At 42.8% G+C, this 21,423-nt stretch overlaps 1 long non-coding RNA gene across 1 annotated transcript in view; it reads right to left on the minus strand.

The window, feature by feature from the left end:
• LOC134342303 (uncharacterized) overlaps positions 1 to 21,423 on the minus strand; it is a 66,118-nt gene that overhangs the window by 35,573 nt on the left and 9,122 nt on the right. The window contains exon 2 of the long non-coding RNA XR_010016993.1: positions 12,153 to 12,283. This is a non-coding gene — a long non-coding RNA (uncharacterized LOC134342303). The remainder of the gene's footprint in view (positions 1 to 12,152; positions 12,284 to 21,423) is intronic.

Raw genomic sequence — 21,423 nt, forward strand, 5'->3', positions numbered from 1 at the left:
GGAAATCTCGCTGCTGATTCATTGCGTGGTGAACTTCACGTAGTCCAGAATTTTGCTCGCATTTCCTCATAAATAGGGTCAAAATCTACATGTTTTTTACAGAATTGTTTGCGGAAAACCACGCTTCTGGGAATTCTCTTGCATGCTGGGTATTTGCTTGAGCCATGACTTTCACTGATATCCAGTGGAACTTGTGCCCCTCTCAATCTTCATGGTTAGAGACCTGGGAGAGTTGGTCATGCCGTTTTACAGCCAATTGATGTTCACAGATTCTTGTGGATAGTTGGCCAACATAGTATTTGCTGCAGTCCCCACATTGGATACTGTAGACCACATTGGTCTTGTCCAATTGTTTGGTTCATTCTTTTGGTCTGCAAAGTACTCTCCTTAATGTTGCTCTGAGCTTATGCATGAATGAAATGTACATTCTTGGAGCAGTCAGGCCACATATCTTCGAATATATGGAAGGACAACACCACAATTAACAGCGCACTGATGATGTCTCCTCGTATGGTGATGAAACACTTGCAAGTAAATTGCCAAGATTGGAGAACAACTCAACCCAACTAAACATCACTGGAATAGTCTGAAAGTTTCTAGCAATTAAGTAATGAGTACTGTATGCCCGTACCTCAGGTTTTACCAGTTTGAGTGGAGAAAAAATTAAAATATAATAATAAATAAAGATGCAATAAACATTGAGACAATGAGATGAAGCGTCCTTGAAAATAAGTCCAATTCAGGGGAACAGTTCAGTGATGGGGCAAGTGAAGTTATATCCCCTTTGGTTCAGGAGCCTGATGGTTGAGGGGTAATAACTGTTCCTAAAGATGGTAGTGTGGGTCCTGAGGCTCCTGTACCTTCTTCCTGATGGCAGCAGTGAGAAGAGAGCATGGCCTGGATGGTGGGTGTCCTGGATGATGGATGCTGCTTTCCTGTGACAGTGCTCCTTGTAGATGTGATCAATGGTGGGGAGAGGTTTACTCATGAATGACTGGGCCATATCCACTAATTTTTGTGGGCATTTCAGTACAAGGACATTGGTGTTTCCATACCAGGCCTTGATGTCACATGTCAACACACTCTTCACCACACACCTATAGAAGAACTTTCCACCTACAGAGTTAGCAAGCTAAATCCTCTGCATTGGGTGATGGATATGTTTCAGCCTTCATACAACAATTTACTGCATCCCTGTAGTTGCCACAGAGTTTCATTGTCTTGTTTTGCTTTGCTGATCATACATGGGAGGTATTAAGCCATTTCTCTAAATATACAACATATTGCCATGTTGTTCCAATTAATAGAATTCTTGCAAACCACTTTTTCAAGGCATGGATGACAGGCTGATGCTTATGAACAATGGGAGTGCTTCTTTTTTTAAGAAGATTAGCTTTATTTGTCACATAGAAATGTACATTGATGTGCATCATTTGCGTTAGCAGCTAACGCAGACTGAGATTATGCTGGGGACAGCCCGCAAATGTTGCCATGTTTCTGGCATTAATGTAGCATGCCCACAATTTACTAATCTATACATTTTTGGAGTGTGGGTGGAAACCAGAGAACCCAGAGAAAACCTATGTGGTTATGGGGGTAGAATGTACAAATTCCTTACAGATCTTTTCAAGTCAGTTTCACTCAGTATTATGGGGTTCCCCCCCCCCTTCACTTCAGCCAGTAGCAGGATGCAACCACTGCCTTTGTACGTCAGTGGAACCGGAATCACTTCCACATAAGGAACTGTCTTTTGCATTTGACAGGAGGGGAGTGAGTGATGGCTGTAAAGCATACACCACAAACTTTTCCTGAGGCACACGTGACACAGGTTCCGCAGAGTCCAGTTGATTTTCCAACCAGATAGATCTAGAAGTTAATTCTATCTCCACTCCCTGGAGTTGTATCAACAGATAATAACCCAAATTACTCTTCCTCTCCTTCACTGCAATCACATATCGCACACTGGCAATTTATTTTGTACTGTGATCTTTGCGCCATTCTGCTGTTTTACCCTCATTGCTGTATTTATTATTACCATGTGTACTGTTGACTCTGTAAGCTTCTTGTGAACAAGGAATTTTATTGTGCCCTGGAATATATAACAATAAGCTAATCTAGTTTAATCTTATCTAACCTGCATTCTGTATGTAAGTGACCTACTTTCTCCAGAATTGTGGCTTAGTTACACGTAGTTTACAGATGTGATGGTGGTTTCCAAAGCTCGAAGTAAATTTATTGTCTAATAGATATATGTCACCATATATAATCCTGAGATTTATTTATTTGTGGCTGTTCACAGTAAATACAAAGAAGCACCATAGAATCAATGAAAAACTGTACACAACCAGATAAACAACCAATCTGCAAAACAACAAGCTGTGCAAATGCAAATACATAAACAAACAAACAAACAAATAAATAAATAAATGAGCAAGCAATACATATTGAGAAAATGACAGGAAGAGTCCTTGATAGTGAATCCATGGGTTATGGGAACAGTTCAAGGTTGGGATGAAAATAATTATCCCCTCTGGTCAGGAGCTTGATGGTTGAGGGGTACTAACTGTTTCTGAATCTGGTGGTGTGGAGCCTGAGATTTCTGTAGCTCCTTCCTGAAGAGAGCATGGCCTGGATGGTAGGGGCCCTTGATGATGGATGTTGCTTTCCTGCGACACCACTTCTCGTAGATGAGAATGAGCATGCCTACATGTGGTGTGCAGTGTTTATATGAGCACTCTCCCTCATTTCCCAACAGTGACAGGAAATGTATGACAATGCATTTTGGTAAAAGGAACAATAGTGTGGACTATTATCTAAACAGGGAGAAGGTTCAAACATCGGAGATGCAGAGAGACATAAGAGTCCATGTGTAAGATTCCCAGAAGGTTAATTTACAGGTTGAATCCATGTGAAAGAAGTCAAATGCAATGTTGGCATTTATTTCAAGGGGAATAGGATATGAAAGCAAGGAGATAATGCTAAGACTTTATAAGACACTAGTCAGGCTGCACTTGGAGTGTTGTCAACAGTTTTGGGCCCCATATCTCAGAAAGGATATGTTGTCATTGGAGAGAGTCCAGAGGAGGTACACAAGGATGATTCTGGGAATGAAGGGGTTAACGTATGAGGAGTGTTTGGCAGCTTTGGGCCTATACTCACTGGAATTTATAAGAATGAGGGGGATCTCATTGAAACCTACTGAATGTTGAAAGGACAAGATAGGTTGGATGTGGAGAGGATGTTTCCTATGGTGGGGGTATCCAGAAGTAGAGGGTACAGCCTCAAACTGAGGGCCAAACTTTTAGAACAGAGGAAAGGAGGAACTTTTTTTTAGCCAGAGAATAGTGAATCTGTGGAATGCTCTGCCACAGACTGTGGTGGAGGCCAAGTCCATGGGTATACTTAAGGTGCAAGTTGATAGTTTCCTGATTGATCAGGGCATCAAAGGGTATGGCAAGAAGGCAGGTGTATGGGGTTGAGTGGGATCTGGGATCAGCCATGATGGAATGGTGGAGCAGACTGAATGGGCGGAATGGCCTAACTTATGCTGTTATGGTCTTGTTTACTGATGAAAAGGAAGTTTATCTGACATTCTGGTACTCTTGTTCCCTCCTGGTGTTTGAAAAGCGCCTCTGGGTGGATAAGAATGCATCCTTTTGAGTAAATTCCAGTGCAATATCACAGGCTGACTGTCTTGTGACAGCAGCCACTTGTGATAAGCTTCCACTCAGAGACCACAGGCAAACTGATCCTGGTGATCAATATCTAGGAACGCACTAAAATCACATGAGTTTGTTGGAAGTTTCAGTGCTCTTGCTGTCAACACAGAAATCCTAAATATTCTGTAATGACAATGATTTTGGGCTTGAAAAGCTTCGAAAATTTGTTTACCAATTTCTATAAATATCCAGGTCTTTGAAAATTCTAAAATCTGTAAGGCCCAATATAATTTGCCGCTAATCTACTATTCAAGATGTTCCAAGTAAGAATTAAAGTTTTCTTTTGACTTCTCAAATTGTGATGCTTCCCTAATTGTTGTCAATTTAATATTCTTGTGATTTCATTTGGGGGTAATATTTTTGTTTTAAACAATTAATTTCATGACATATGCCAGTGATATTAAAGCTAATTCTGATTCTGGTTCTGAATCCCTTTTCTATTATGACAACATCTATCTGAAAAACCTCTCCAAAACATATCATTTGGTAATTTCAATTTGCAGATTATGGGAATGTGCTATATATAAATTGACTATAATATATTGTTTACAATATTGATTTCACTTTGTAAGTGTTTCTTTGGAATGTAAAGCAATTTGGATTGGTTTGTAGAATTTGAGTCTCCATGTGCAGAGGCTCCATGCTTCTATTATAAAGGTCTTTGGTGAAATTTCGTCTGTCTACCCAAGGAGGGAGACAAAATTTACAATAGAGGGATATTACTGAAAAAACCACTAAATTGATTTCTGGGATGGCCGATTTTGTTGTGTGATGAGCAAATGGATGGCACAGTAGTGAAGCGGTTTGTGCAATTGCTTTCCAGCACCAGCGATCACCAACTGGGGTTCAATTTCCACCGGAGTATGTAGGGTGTTCTCCCTGTGATCATGTGAGTTTCTTCTGGGTGCTCCGGTTTCCTCCCACATTCCAAAGATGTATGGTTAGGGTGAAGAAGCTGCAGGTATGCTATGTTGGTGCAGGAAGTGTAGCACCACTTGCGGGCTGCCCCCAGCACAATCCTTGCTGATTTGATTTGTCGCAAGTGATGCATTTCACCATATGTTTTGATATACTGTACATGTGACAAACAAAGCTAATTATTTATTATTTTGACTAGACCTATAGAACAATGAGAGAAGATCTCATGAAAATTAACAACATTTTAACAAGGATTGTCAAAATGGATGCAGGGCAAATATGTCCCTTGGCTGGAAGACCTTCACTGGGGTTGCAACCTCAAAGTAGAGGGGGTCAGCCATTCAGAGATAAAATGGAAAGGAGTCTCTTCTATCAAGCAGGACTATGGACTATATTGGCTGAATTCACTTGCCTGCAGAAAGCAGAGGGCTGTGGTGGAGGGAGTACATTCGGATTGGAGGGTTGTGACTAGTGGTGTCCCACAAGGATCGGTTCTGGGACCTCTACTTTTCGTGACTTTTATTAACGACCTGGATGTGGGGGTAGAAGGGTGGGTTGGAAAGTTTACAGATGACACAATGATTAGAGATTAAGGGAGCTAGGGCTTTAGTCTCTGGAGAGAAGGAGAATGAGAGGAGACATGATAGAGGTATACAAGATATTAAGAGGAACAGGTAAAGTGGACAGCCAGCATCTCTTCCCCAGGGCACCACTGCTCAGTACAAGAGGACATGGCTTTAAGGTAAGGGGTGGGAAGTTCAAGGGGGAAGGTTTTTCACTCAGAGAGTGGTTGGTGCGTGGAATGCACTGCTTGAGTCAGTGGTGGAGGCAGATACACTAGTGAAATTTGAGAGACTACTAGACAGGTATATGGAGGAATTTAAGGTGGGGGGTTATATGGGAGGCAGGGTTTAAGGGTTGGCACAACATTGTGGGCTGAAGGGCCTTTACTGTGCTGTACTATTCTATGTTCTATATGCATATAATCGATAGATTTGAAAATATTGAGTATTAAATGATGCAGGGTTTGTGCAGAGAAATGGATCTAATATAAAAGATATTTTTATTGAATGGAAGAAAGGACACATTTTACAAATGCAAGTTCAAAGTCCAAAGTCAATTTATATATATGTCACCATATACTACCCTGACATTCATTTTCATGCAGGCATTCACAGTAAGTACAAAGAAATACAACAGAATCAGTGAAAAACTGCACAGAACAAAGATGGACAAACAACCATGTGCAAAAGGCAACAAACTGTGCAAATATTAAAAAAAATAAAATATCATCAATAAATAAATAAGCAATAAATTTTAAGAACATGAGATGAAGAATCGTGGAAAGTGAGTCCATAGATTGTGGGATCAGCTTAGTGTTACAGTGAGTGATGTTGAGTGAAGTTATCCTCCTTGGTTCAAGTGTCTGATGATTGAAGGGTAATAACTGTTCCTAAACATGGTGACGTGTGACCTGAGGCTACTGTACCTCCTTCCTGATGACAGCAGTAAGAAGAGAGAATGGCCTGGATGGTAAGTGTCCTTGATGATTGATGCTGCTTTCCTGTGAAAACGTTCCTTGTAGATGTGCTCAATGCTGGGAGGGCTTTACCCATGAAGGCCTAGGATGCATCCACTCTTTTTTTGCAGACTTTTCCATTCAAGAGCATTGATGTTTCCATACCAGGCCGATATGCAACCCGTGAGTGTACTCTCCACTGCGCATCTATAGAAGTTTGTCTAAGTTTTAGATCAGGGGTCCCCAACCTTTCTCGCACTGCGGACCGGTTTCATATTGACAATATTCTTGCGGACTGGCCGACCGGGGGGGCGGGGGGGAGGCGGTGTTGCCAACAGACAAGAGTAGCAGTCAAATACAAGTAGTCAAGAAAGACTACAATGACCGTGAAGCCTTGCGCGGGCACCAGTGCGCATGTGTACCTTGCGCATGCGTGTACGATTTCTTTCCACAAATCGTTTTTGGCGATTCTTTTCGGAGGGGGGTGGGTGTTAATCACGACCGGAATACAGATGATAATTAGCTAATACACTCAATTTCGTTTCTGAAAGGGTTTATCTAACAAATTTAACATTAAACACACAGCGTATATTTTCCTCGCATGAATATAGTGATAAGTCAATTATCAGGGGAGGACAGGGGAGCTCGAAGCAAATGTTGAACGAACTTCCAGTAGAAGTGGTCGAGGCAGGTTCGATATTATCATTTAAAGAAAAATTGGATAGGTATATGGACAGGAAAGCAATGGAGGGTTATGGGCTGAGTGCAGGTCGGTGGGACTAGGTGAGAGTAGCGTTCAGCATGGACTAGAAGGGTAGAGATGGCCTGTTTCCATGCTGTAATTGTTATATAAGTCAATAGCATCATAACATTTTAAGTATCGTTTGGATATTAAACACGCAGCACATAATTTCCCCGTATTAACATACCACTGCAACGCACCAATACCGTTAAATCAGTGGGAGCCCTGGGCTTGTTTCCCTGCAACAACACGGTCCTATCGAGGGGTGATGGGAGACAGCGATACTCGAAGGGGGTTCCTTATGTCCAGTCTATTCTGCAATTTAGTTTTTGTTGCATTCATTGCAGAGATACGTTGGAAATGGAAGCAACGTTTTCAGTGCTTCCGTGGCTATCTCAGTATATTCAGCCTTGACTTTGATCTGGAATGCCGGCAGAGATGTTATGTCAAACATACTTTTCAGCCCGCCGTCATCTGCAAGCTCAAGGAGTTGATCTTCTTCCCGCGCTGACATGGATGACGCGCGGGTAATGACCTAGCGTGCGTAATGGCTCAACAGTGGCCGTGACAGGGAATGAGGAAAGGTGCAGCTGACTCCTATCACCAAATCATATCGTTTCCTCGCGGTCCGGTACCGGTCCGCAGCCCTGTGGTTGGGGACTGCTGTTTTAGATCACCCGTATCTTTGAAAAATTCGAAGAAACTAGAGTTGGTGCCATGCCTTCTTTGTATGCTAGATCCAGGACAGATTCTCTGAAATGATAGCACTGAGGAATTTTAAGTTGCTGACCCTCTCCTCCTCTGATTCCCTGATAAAGACTGGCTCATGGATCTCCGATTTCCTTCTCATGTAGTCACTATCAGCTCTTTGCTTTGCTGACATTGAGTGAGAGGTTGTTGTTGTGGCACCATTCTGCTAGATTTTCAATCTCCCTCCTATATGCTGACTCGTCACTACCTTTGATCCAGCCAATAAGTGATGTTGTCAGCAAACTTTAAAATAGCATTAGCCTCTTAGTCTTATACAAGAAATAATAAAACTTTTGATTGAAGATATAACGCTGAATCCAGTCAATATACGTGGAGGGAACAAGCAATAATTTGGATTGGTAGCCTTCTTCAGAACAGTAGAATGAAAATCCAACAATTATTTCAACACAGTTGGAAGAGGGAAAAGCAGGCATAGAGTGCAGGCAGAAGAAAAATGACTTCTAGAGAAAGTCAGGCAAGACAGGTCAGGGAAAAACTTAAAAGAAATTGAAGACATTACAGGCTCAGAATGCAAACACCACTCCCAATGAAAAGGTGCATCAAGGGAGAATAACACAACCACATAAAACCGCTTAATATTCCTTACGGCTCTGTGATTAACTCGGGGATAAAAGGGATTGAGGTAGATTTTACTTATGAGAGTGGGGTTGGTGAAAATTAGGATTCATAGAGTTGTAAAAGTTATCCCTGACACTCCTGTGTTTTTACTTTGATTAAAACATAACAGCAGTAATGAGTAAATTTAAAATGAACCTGAAATGAATAGCTACCTATTGAAATGCAGCAAGGCATTCGAGTTTTAAAAAACAGCTTTTTTTTTCTTTGGAAGTGCAGCGAGTTGTTTGAGTTAATAAAAGGCAGAAAAGAGGCGAAATTCGCAGGTTCATAAATAGTAAGTACTGGGTGATAATAGTCATAAATAAAAAAAACAGAAATGGATGGCTACGTCGGAAAGCTTGATGTGTTCGATTGCACAAGAGATAACTAGATATTGAATACTGAGTGAATTGAGCAGTATTTTGATGCAAATGAAATAACCAATGAAAAGCAAATGCCAGTTTTGCTGAGTTTAATAGGTAGAAGAGCATACAGTTTGCTTACAAGTTTAACTACTCCAACTATACCGGCTGAAATTAGCATTGCTGATATTGTGAAAGTAAAGTAGGGACATTTAGAAATGAAACCATCATTAATTGCAGAACACTTTAGGTTTCATAAGTGGAATCATAAGAAAAGGGAGTCCATTTCAGATTATGTGGCTGAATTGAAGAAGTTGGACACCGGCTTGGTCGTTTGTCATTCCACAAAATGAGTGTGAATGGCATTTTAAAGATAATAAACTGAATCTTGTAGATATCTAACTAGGAACTTATACTGGAGAAAAGATAATTACTGTGGAAATGACATTTTTAACAGTGAAATACAACAACAAACAAGCTACTTTGTGTGTGTGTGTGTATGGTAAGAACAAGAAGGCCAGCATTATGGGGATGTGATTGGCTGAAACAACTACAACTTGATGTCACAACTACAGACTCTTCTGCAGGGCCTTTGCACCCACACGGGCTGTGGAACAGGTTTAGCAATTGCACTTGTGAGCATGCACATTACAGCCAATTGGTGTTCCATCATGGTGGCATTTAACTCCCTTTTTGTTCCAGTCTTGTTGAGACTTGACCCAAAGCGCAATAATGTTTATACTCTCTGCTTACCCTCATCCTTGACCGGGAAAGAAGACTACCATTTTGACTGATGATGCCAGGGAGTGGTATACATTTAGTATTAGTTATTGTTTCCCACTGTCTGTCTCTCTTTCCCCTACCACCACCACGCCCCCCCCGCCCCCCACTTGGGTCCATATCCAAACATTTTGACAGTTGATTGCAGATCCATCCACCATGCATGCCATGACCTCTGAAACAGAGTTAACTGAAAGCAAATCATCGAAGTTACTAGATGCCACAACAGTATTCAAGGATGGCATTGGAAAGCTCAAACATATCAAGGGTAAAATAGTGCTAAATGAAAATGCCACACCAAGCTTTACAAAGCCCATCTGGTTCCTTATACCAGTGAGCTAGATCACATGTAGGCTGAAGGAATTCTTTCAAATGCTGAGTTGAGCCCATGAGTAACACCAGATGCCCCGGTAGCCAAGAAGAATGAATCTGTCAGGATCTGTCGTGATTTTAAGGTCACCATCAACCCAGTGCTGAAAGTAGATCAATACCCTCTGGGCAGCATACAGGATATATCTTTGTAAACCTTTCTGGAGGGTAACAGTTCAGCAATTTGGACTTAGCTGAGGCTTACTTACAGATGGTGATGGAAGAAGAGTCCAAAGTGTTTCTCACCATAAACACTCACAAAGCGCTTTATCGCTTTAATAGGCTTATTTTTGGAGTAGCATCTGGACCTGCACTCTGGCAGAAAGCTATGGACCAGCTGTTGCAAAGCTGCTCAGGCACCCAGTGTTACCTGGATGACATTGTTGTTACTGGTGAGGAAGACAAGGAACATCTTCAAAATCCCAAGAGAGTATTAAATAGGTTAGAAGATTATGGGCTCCGAGCACAACATAACAAGTGTGAATTCTTTAATCCAGGAATCACTTACTGTGTTCACACCACAGATGCACAAGGATTACACAAGTGTGCTGAGAAAATTCAAGCAATGCCCCAAGGCTGAAATACATGTCACAGTCAGGGTCCTTTTTAGGATTTGTCAATTACTATGTCAAGTTCCTGCCAAACCTGGCTACCGTGCTCCACCCCTTGAACTCATTCCCATTTTGTGAAGGAATGGCAATGGACAAAGCTGTGTGAGGTGCCTTTCAAAAAGGTAAAGCAAATGGTGATGTCAGACACTGGACTCACACTTTATGATCTATTTCACCCAGTGAAGCTTGCTTGTGACACCTCGCCTTATGGTATAGGTGCAGTTATGTCACATATTATGAGTGATGGAAGCGAATGCACGTTCCCTTTCTGCTGCAATGAAAACTTATGCACAGAGTGAGGCAGGCCTTGAGTCTGGTTTAGGGTGTAAAGCATTTCAAATTGTATGGGAGAGAGCTTACCTTCATTACTGACCATCAACCGCTGGTGTCCATTTCCAATGTCCACTAACAGCAGCAATACGAACACAGAGATAGGCTCTGCTTCTTGGAGGAGGCAACTACAAGATCAAATTCATGTGGAGGACTAATCATGGAAATGCTGATGGATTGTCCTGTTTACCTTGGAAAAGGAAGTAGCTGAAAAATTTACATCTCTTTTTAATGTATTCTCCCTAACACAAATCAAAAGTCTCCTTTTTATGGCACAGATGATCCAAAGGGAAACCAAGAAACATCCTACATTGTCTCAGGTCTATATGGCCACCCAAAATGGCTGGAATGTGCAGCAGAAATTCCAGATTCCGCATTTTCACCAGTGCCAAGATGAACTTGCCTTTTATGAGGGTTGCCTTTTGTGGCGATTGACAGTTGTACTGAGAACTGATGTTAAAGTGTTGGAAGTGCTATATAAGGTCATCTGAATGTTGTCAAAATAAAAGCGTTGACTTGAAGCTTTGCCTGATGGCCTGAAATAGATTAGCAGATCGAGCAGCTTGCCATGGACTGTTTGGGTTGCCAACATGTCTAGAAGATGCCAGGAGCAGCTCTCCATCCCTGGGAATGGTCTGTATTGCCCTGGCAGAGGACTCATGTGGATTATTCTGGACATTTCATGGGCAAAAATTTCTTAGTAGTAGTGGATGCAGCTACAAAGTGGCCAGAATTTTTCATAATAGCCTCCATTACAACCTCACACTGCTGATGTATTGAGAAGCCTCTTTTCAATGACTGGTGTTCCAGAGCACTTGGTCAGTGACAATAAAGACCACAGTTTGTTGTGAAACAGTTTCAGTCATTCCTGAAAATGAATGGATTAAAACATATTACATCTGCACCATACCACCCAGTTACAAATGGTTTGGTGGAAAGGTTTGTCCAGAGTCTAAAGAACGCACTACACTGATACTGAGCCAACTTCCTCCTTGTATATAGCAGTGCAGCACACTCCACGACCAACCACTCACCAGCCATGCTGTTCCTGGGTTGACCCTTGCATTCACACTTGGATCTTCTCAGACCCAATTTCAGAAGGAGTATGTAGGACAAGCAGCTGAGATGAATTGAGAGCTCCTCAAGCAAGGAGTTTCAATGTTTCACTCCTGGACAAGCAGTGCTGGTGAGGGATGGCAGTGGGTACTTGGACAGATTAAGGACAGAACTGGACCACTCTCCTACACAGTGGAGATTGCGTCTGATGTCATCTGGAGGCAACACATCGGTCAGTTGAAGAGGGCAGAGCCATTCATAACAGAAGAAAGGTGTCCAGAGCTGTCAGAATCACATCCTACAGTCCCAGGGTCACCTTCTGCAACCAGCATGGAGGAGGCTCCAGAACCTGAGGTTGTTTACAGTTAAAAGTCTTACCTTGTCAGGAAAGATGTTATCTTACTAGAGTAAGAAATCCTCGCTGTGATGAGAGGTTCAGCAGTGTCACAGCCTCAGGGAAGAAGCTCTTCCTGTGCCTGCTGGTGCGGGTGTGGAGGCTCCTGTAGCGCCTACCGGATGGGAGGAGAGTAAAAAGTCCATGGTTAGGGTGAGATCCCTGATAATGCTTTTCGCCCTGCCCAGGCAGCGTTTATGGTAGATGTTCTCAATGGTGGGCAATTGGGTGCCGATAATCCGCTGGGCAGTTTTCACCACATGCTGGAGTGCTTTGCAGTCCGATACGGGACAATTGCCATACCACACTGAGATGCAGTTGTTGTTTTATTGAGCATTCTTTGTTGTGTATATAACCCTCTCACTGGCTTGATAGCTAACCCAGCTAATAGCAGTGAGAAGGCCACCTTTCATAAACAATATACATCTAGGGTTGTTATAATCTGGGGCTCAATCAAACAGGAACATCTTGATATTCTGATTAAAGAAAACTCGATTTGAGTGATGCGCTGTGTAAATACTGCCCATACACAATTATCGGTCGGCAAAAAATAATAGATCATACACTGCATAAAATTATGAAGAAGGTATATTAGCTTTATCAAACAGTTAATAGAGAAAGAAAAGAAACGAGCCCAGTTTAGCTAAACCAGTCCAATATGCACATAACCGTTGGAGCTCATACTCGAGTATTCGGGGCTGTATCTCTCACTCATGCACTAGACCCATGGTCTGCATGGAAAAGCCCACCACATTTTCAAATTCCCCTCGAGCACCATCTTGAGTAAACTGGCTCCCTCTCTCAGAAGTGTTGACCCTTCCTCTTTGGAGCCATTCATCTGCACAAAGCATTTCTTGCTACGGGGACTCTCCTTCCCACAGCATTCTGCGGTTTCTTCCCTTCTGTCCCGCTCCACATCTCCCCCCAAAAGACCCCATATCAGACCTCCGTCCTTCAGAAAACTCATCCCCACAGCTCTCTAGAGCCTTTTCCCACATCCCACAATCCTGATTGGCCGATTTACATTCCTAAACTGGACAACAGGGGTCCTTATCTTCGCCAAAGCGAAAACAGACTTTCCAGCATGGCACACTGCTTTTACAGAAAAGTGCTAACATAAACTACCTCACAGTATAGCAGTGGAATCTTAACCAAAGCATTACATTTATATAATTCATTATGGGTTATATGTAGAAGTGCACGAATGCCATACATCATACGTCACTAAAAGTGGAAAAGGAACGTTTGTGAGTTATCCCCAGCTCTCCCATCTTTTTCTTTCAATTAATTTCTGGAGTTACAAAACACAACAGACAGTATTGAAATGATGGACTAAATACTCGATGTTTATGAGGTCCCTGTTAGTGATTGCTTTCACATACAGCAGAGATTCCCCCACCCTCAACCCCAATCACCTTCCTGCTCTTCTGGGGAATGTGCAGCTATCTGAAAATATCTAACTCATGAGACCCAAGGTTTGTGCCAGTGTTGAGAGATTCTCTAGCATCTTTGTGGCTGAAAGCAAGCCTCTTTGCTATTCAGGTTAAGTAGCCTTAGAAGTCCAAGTTATCCCAGAGCAGTTCCTTGCAGCAACGTGATTTTCTACTCTTGTGATGCGTCCAATATTAGATCCCCCAGAAATGCCATAATGATGTAATTTTTTATTGCAAACTTGCATCTGATTTCTGCACTGCTTTAGTGGTCACAACTAGGCAAACTGTTCTGGCCCTTTAAGTGGGCACAATTGGTTTGATTCTTTGTCACATGATTTCTTACCTCAGCTGGTCAACTTCCAGGGTGCCTCCATTAATCTCCTTCTTATGATACCTTACCTTCCCACAGGATTAGAAACAGTCTCTTCATTACACACTTGCGTAGTTATCCACTTACTTTTCATGCCTGTTTATTTTTACAACCAATAAACAAATGTTTGAAATAGCATCTACTCTTTTAAATGACCTCCTCTAATTCATTTCCTGCGTCCAACAGTGTCCTGCAGATCCAATCATTGTCCAGAGACCTCAGAAAATTCTGGGTGGCTGGCAGTAATGGGCACAAGATTAATGAATGAGATTTTTTGAATATAATAAACTTTATTCATAATTTCCTAAATTGCAAGAAAAAAATGCAATCTTTTCTTTGTTACATTCACAGTCAATGCTAAGTAATGTTCTGTTATATTCCTTAAAACCAATAACACCACCTGCAGATTCACTTTCAAGGACCCCATGTTGTCAGTATTATTTATATACTTTTTTATTATTTGCAAGATTTGTTTTCTTTTGCACATTTGTTGCTTGTCAGTTTTTGTTATTTATAGTTTTTCATAAATTCTATTGTATTTCTTTATTTTCCTATAAACGCCTGCAAGAAAATGAATCCCAGCATAGTACATGGTGACATATAGTGTACATACTTACTTTGAAATATTGCCACTCATGAGGCACCCTGGGCATAAGAACAGATTATATATGTCAAAACAAACTTAGAAAATTAGAGCAACTCTTGGTCTCAGACCTAATTGCAATTTTCAGGTTTGTGGGTGAAGCCAATTTGTAACCGGCCAACCAAAAATAAGAGCAGCTGGCTGTTCCCAGGCAGAATATCCCAGGCACGATATTTTCTTGTGCTGGTATCCAACCAATTACCCACTTATCAGTTCATAAGTAAATCTCGATCAAGTCCCATTGTTTTTAATTACACTGCAAATACATTTAAGGATTTCTTTAAGGATATTTTGCATGATGTTGAAAGACCCGAAACACCCGATGATACATAGAAACATAGAAACATAGAAAATAGGTGCAGGCGTAGGCCATTCGGCCCTTCGAGCCTGCACCGCCATTTATTATGATCATGGCTGATCATCCAACTCAGAACCCCGCCCCAGCCTTCCCTCCATACCCCCTGACACCCGTAGCCACAAGGGCCATATCTAACTCCCTCTTAAATATAGCCAATGAACTGGCCTCAACTGTTTCCTGTGGCAGAGAATTCCACAGATTCACCACTCTCTGTGTGAAGAAGTTTTTCCTAATCTCGGTCCTAAAAGGCTTCCCCTTTATCCTCAAACTGTGACCCCTTGTTCTGGACTTCCCCAACATCGGAAACAATCTTCCTGCATCTAGCCTGTCTAATCCCTTTAGGATTTTATACGTTTCAATCAGATCCCCCCTCAATCTTCTAAATTCCAACGGGTACAAGCCCAGTTCATCCAGTCTTTCTTCATATGAAAGTCCTGCCATCCCAGGAATCAATCTGGTGAACCTTCTTTGTACTCCCTCTATGGCAAGGATGTCTTTCCTCAGATTAGGGGACCAAAACTGCACACAATACTCCAGGTGTGGTCTCACCAAGGCCTTGTACAACTGCAGTAGTACCTCCCTGCTCCTGTACTCGAATCCTCTCGCTATAAATGCCAGCATACCATTCGCCTTTTTCACCGCCTGCTGTACCTGCATGCCCACTTTCAATGACTGGTGTATAATGACACCCAGGTCTCGTTGCACCTCCCCTTTTCCTAATCGGCCACCATTCAGATAATAATCTGTTTTCCTATTTTTGCCACCAAAGTGGATAACTTCACATTTATCCACATTAAATTGCATCTGCCATGAATTTGCCCACTCACCCAACCTATCCAAGTCACTCTGCATCCTCTTAGCATCCTCCTCACAGCTAACACTGCCACCCAGCTTCGTGTCATCCGCAAACTTGGAGATGCTGCATTTAATTCCCTCATCCAAGTCATTAATATATATTGTAAACAACTGGGGTCCCAGCACTGAGCCTTGCGGTACCCCACTAGTCACCGCCTGCCATTCTGATAAGGTCCCGTTTGTTCCCACTCTTTGCTTCCTGTCTGCTAATCAATTCTCCATCCACATCAATACCTTACCCCCAATACCGTGCGCTTTAAGTTTGCACACTAATCTCCTGTGTGGGACCTTGTCAAAAGCCTTTTGAAAATCCAAATATACCACATCCACTGGTTTTCCCCTATCCACTCTACTCGTTACATCCTCAAAAAATTCTATGAGATTCGTCAGACATGATTTTCCTTTCACAAATCCATGCTGACTTTGTCCAATGATTTCACCGCTTTCCAAATGTGCTGTTATCACATCTTTGATAACTGACTCCAGCAGTTTCCCCACCACCGACATTAGGCTAACCGGTCTATAATTCCCCGGTTTCTCTCTCCCTCCTTTTTTAAAAAGTGGGGTTACATTAGCCACCCTCCAATCCTCAGGAACTAGTCCAGAATCTAACGAGTTTTGAAAAATTATCACTAATGCATCTACTATTTCTTGGGCTACTTCCTTAAGCACTCTAGGATGCAGACCATCTGGCCCTGGGGATTTATCTGCCTTCAATCCCTTCAATTTACCTAACACCACTTCCCTACTAACATGTATTTCGCTCAGTTCCTCCATCTCACTGGACCCTCTATCCCCTACTATTTCTGGAAGATTATTTATGTCCTCCTTAGTGAAGACAGAACCAAAGTAATTATTCAATTGGTCTGCCATGTCCTTGCTCCCCATAATCAATTCACCTGTTTCTGTCTGTAGGGGACCTACATTTGTCTTTACCAGTCTTTTCCTTTTTACATATCTATAAAAGCTTTTACAGTCAGTTTTTATGTTCCATGCCAGTTTTCTCTCATAATCTTTTTTCCCCTTCCTAATTAAGCCCTTTGTCCTCCTCTGCTGAACTCTGAATTTCTCCCAGTCCTCAGGTGAGCCACTTTCTCTGGCTAATTTGTATGCTTCTTCTTTGGAATTGATACTATCCCTAATTTCCCTTGTCAGCCACGGGTGCACTACCTTCCTTGATTTATTCTTTTGCCAAACTGGGATGAACAATTGTTGTAGTTCATCCATGCAATCTTTAAATGCTTGCCATTGCATACCCACCGTTTATCCTTTAAGTGTCATTTGCCAGTCTATCTTAGCTAATTCACGTCTCATACCTTCAAAGTTACCCCTCTTTAAGTTCAGAACCTTTGTTTCTGAATTAACTATGTCACTCTCCATCTTAATGAAGAATTCCACCATATTATCGTCACTCTTAAACAAGGGGCCTCTCACGACAAGATTGCTAATTAACCCTTCCTCATTGCTCAAAACCCAGTCCAGAATAGCCTGCTCTCTAGTTGGTTCCTTGACATGTTGGTTCAAAAAACCATCCCTCATACATTCCAAGAAATCCTCTTCCTCAGCACCTTTACCAATTTGGTTCACCCAATCTACATGTAGATTGAAGTCACCCATTATAACTGCTGTTCCTTTATTGCACACATTTCTAATTTCCTGTTTAATACCATCTCCGACTTCACTACTACAGATAGGTGGCCTGTACACAACTCCCACCAGCGTCTTCTGCCCCTTAGTGTTACGCAGCTCTACTCATATCGATTCCACATCTTCCCGGCTTATGTCCTTTCTTTCTATTGCGTTAATCTCTTCTTTAACCAGCAACGCCACCCCACCTCCCCTTCCTTCGTGTCTATCCCTCCTGAATATTGAATATCCCTGAACGTTGAGCTCCCATCCTTGGTCACCCTGGAGCCATGTCTCTGTGATTCCAACTATATCATAATCATTAATAACAATCTGCACTTTCAATTCATCCACCTTATTACGAATGCTCCTTGCATTGACACACAAAGCCTTCAGGTGCTCTTTTACAACTCTCTTAGCCCTTATACAATTATGTTGAAAAGTGGCCCTTTTTAATGCTTGCCCTGGATTTGTTGGCCTGCCACTTTTACTTTTCTCCTTAGTACTTTTTGCTTCTACCCTCACTTTACACCCCTCTGTCTCTCTGCACTGGTTCCCATCCCCCTGTTGTGAACTAACCTCCTCACGCCTAGCCTCTTTAATTTGATTCCCACCCCCCAACCATTCTAGTTTAAAGTCACCTCAGTAGCCCTCGCTAATCTCTCTGCCAGGATATTGGTTCCCCTAGGATTCAAGTGTAACCCGTCCTTTTTGTACAGGTCACGCCTGCGCCAAAAGAGGTCCCAATGATCCAAAAACTTAAATATCTGCCCCCTGCTCCAATCCCTCAGCCACGCATTTATCCTCCACCTCATCGCATTCCTACTCTCACTGTCGCGTGGCACAGGCAGTAATCCCGAGATTACTACCTTTGCGGTCCTTTTTCTCAACTCCCTTCCTAGCTCCCTATATTCTCCTTTCAGGACCTCATCCCTTTTCCTACCTATGTCATTGGTACCAATATTTACCACGACCTCTGGCTCCTCACCCTCCCATTCAGGATATCTTGGACACGATCAGAAATATCCCGGACCCTGGCACCAGGGAGGCAAACTACCATCCGGGTCTCTGGACTGCGTCCACAGAATCACCTATCTGACCCCCTTACTATCGAGTCCCCTATCACAACTGCCCTCCTCTTCCTTGCCCTACCCTTCTGAGCTACAGGGCTGGACTCTGTGCCGGAGGCATGGCCACTGTCGCTTCCCCCGGGTAAGCTGTCCCCCACAACAGTACTCAAACAGGAGTACCTATTGTTAAGGGGCACAGCCACCGGGGTACTCCCTATTACCTGACTCTTCCCCTTCCCCCTCCTAACCGTGACCCACTTGTCTGCCTCCCGTGGCCCCGGCATGACCACCTGCCTGCAACTCCTCTCTATCAACTCCTCACTCTCCCTGACCAGACGAAGGTCATCGAGCTGCAGCTCCAGTTCCGTAACGCGGTCCCTTAGGAGCTGCATCTCAATGCACTTGGCGCAGATGTAGACGTCCGGGAGGCTTGGAGACTCCAGGGCCTCCCACATCCGACACCGAGAACAGCAAATTGCCCTCACACTCATACTACCCCTCTCCTCAAATAACAACAGAAAATGAATGCCAAACCTTCCTCGCCTCGCCCGTTTCCGCCTAAGCCTGTTGAGCCGAAGCCCTTAAGTCTTCACTCTGCTCCCGGCTCACTCCGCCGCCCGCAAACTACGCTGCCCGCTCTATGAGGCTCTGTTCCTTTTAAATCTGCCGCGCTGCACTGCCCGACGTCACACGACATCACTGAAGATGTGTCCAGAAGCATCAATAGATGTATGTACACAGCAAGGATTTCTAGACATATTAAAGACATTATATTTGTTAATTATTTGCTAAGTGACATAATTTCTCTTTCCCACTGATTGTTTAACCTTCATCAGAAGACTGTACACATATGCAAAGCACAAATATCTAATATTTATATCTATTTACAGTTGAGTTTTATCGTTATGAACTTAGTCTATACTGATACCTGAAAATTTTCGTCACCTGTCAGTGCACCCTCCCACCAGCAATGGCACTGCAATTTCATATTGCAAATTTTCCACCTCAGAACGTGTTGATCAGAAAAAACTATGGCTGGTTTCGAATAGAACTCACAACCACATTTGATCCTTACCACTAATCCCTCCAACTTCCAGTTTGTTCCACAAGACGAAACAATTTCTCCACATCCACCCCATTGAGATACTCCAGGATCCTTATGTTAAAATCAAGTTCATTTCCCTCTTCTCTGAACCCCAGCAGATACAAGCCTAGTCTGCCCAACCTTTCCCCGAAACACAACCTGTCAACTCCAGAAATTAGGCTAGTAAATCTTCTCTGAACTGTTTCCAAAGCATTGACAACCTTCTTCAGAGAAGAAGTCAAATACTGAAGTTAGAGTAATCGATGTTCATGCCATTAGGTTGGCGTCTACCCAGATGGAATATGAGGTGTTGCTCCTCCAACCTGGGAATGGCCTCATTATGACAGTACAGGAGGACATGGAAGGCAATGTTGGTATGGAAATGGGAAGATAAATTGAAATGGAGGCCACCAGGAGATCCTGTGGCAAATGAAGCAAAAGTGCCCATCCATGTCAAATGTCACCGATATAGGGGAAGCCACACTGGGTACCTTTATTCAAGAACAGCAGAAATGATAATCCAATTTATTACCTGCCAGTGAGTAAAACATCAGTGGTTGATAATAGTAAAGGTTTTGAAGAGCAGAATGTATCTACACTTGGAGAAAGTTTGACTGGGGATTAGGCTGTATAGATTGGTGAAGAGGAGGATCTGTCTGAATAATTTGAAATAGTGTTTCATGAAAGTGAATCATCATCAGTTCAAGTTTGTTTAATTGTAATTCAATCATACCTATGAATATAGCCAAATGAAACCGTGTTCCTCTGGGGTCAAGGTGCAAAACACAGTACCAATAATCACACATAGCCACATAGCACACAACATATACAATAATGATAGCAGAAAAACATATAGTTATAAAAAAAAATAGAAAAATAATAATATAGCCCCAAGTCCCTGAATGCCATGGCCTGTAGATTGATGGTACAAGGATGTTGTCCTACAGCCATGTTTCTACAAGAACAATCCAGCAACATTCCTCTTCATGTGCAAGTGCAGCTGCAGATGAACACAATCCAGATTGTCTCCCACCGAGCAAGCACTGGAGAGCAGCACCAACAGACGGGGACCAGCTCAATCTAGTACAGAATCCAGCAGTACACAACCAGCTCCAGAATCTCCTTCCCTTGTGGCTGGAACAAGCAACCCTAACGCACGAGGGCCTGGTCGGTGCCACAACCAAGGCCATGCAGGTCTCTTGCTGTTGGTCTCACCAATGAACTAGTGAATTGCATTTGCAGTATTCCACATTACCTGTGTCCAACAGAGTCTTGTGATCACAATAAAAACGTCCAAGCCATAATTTCCACCTTTTATTCAATTGCGCATTGCCTCCATGTACCATTCTGATGCCTTCCTGCCTTGGTGGCTGAAGCAGGTTGCACCACGGTGTACAACAAATCCAGCTCCACGGTTATTGAGTAACTTGCTAGTGGGGTAGATCTGCTGTGCTTGATGTTCTCGATTATCATCGTAGCTTGTCACACCAGACAGCCGGCCACTCTAGTGCTGTTCGGTTGATGTTGAGCAGGTCAGTGTCAGCTAAATCAGGTGAGAGTGGGCAGTTGCGCAGAACGTGTTCAATGTTCTGCACCCTTTTGCCACAGTCACAGGATTCGCTGGTCTTTAAACCCCACTTCACTATATTGTCTCCCGTCCTACAAACTCCCGCTCTCGCTCTGTTGAGAGTGCACCACCACTTTCATCTGTCAAGCAGTGCCCCGTCTGGCAACATTTCTGGGGGATCTTGCACTGTATTGTTTGGTGGGGTTCTGGCTTCTGTTTGTTGCCAGAGGTCAATCCCGTATACTTGGG

This window comes from Mobula hypostoma, chromosome 2 (genome assembly GCF_963921235.1).
Source record: "Mobula hypostoma chromosome 2, sMobHyp1.1, whole genome shotgun sequence".
Lineage (NCBI taxonomy): Eukaryota > Metazoa > Chordata > Chondrichthyes > Myliobatiformes > Myliobatidae > Mobula > Mobula hypostoma.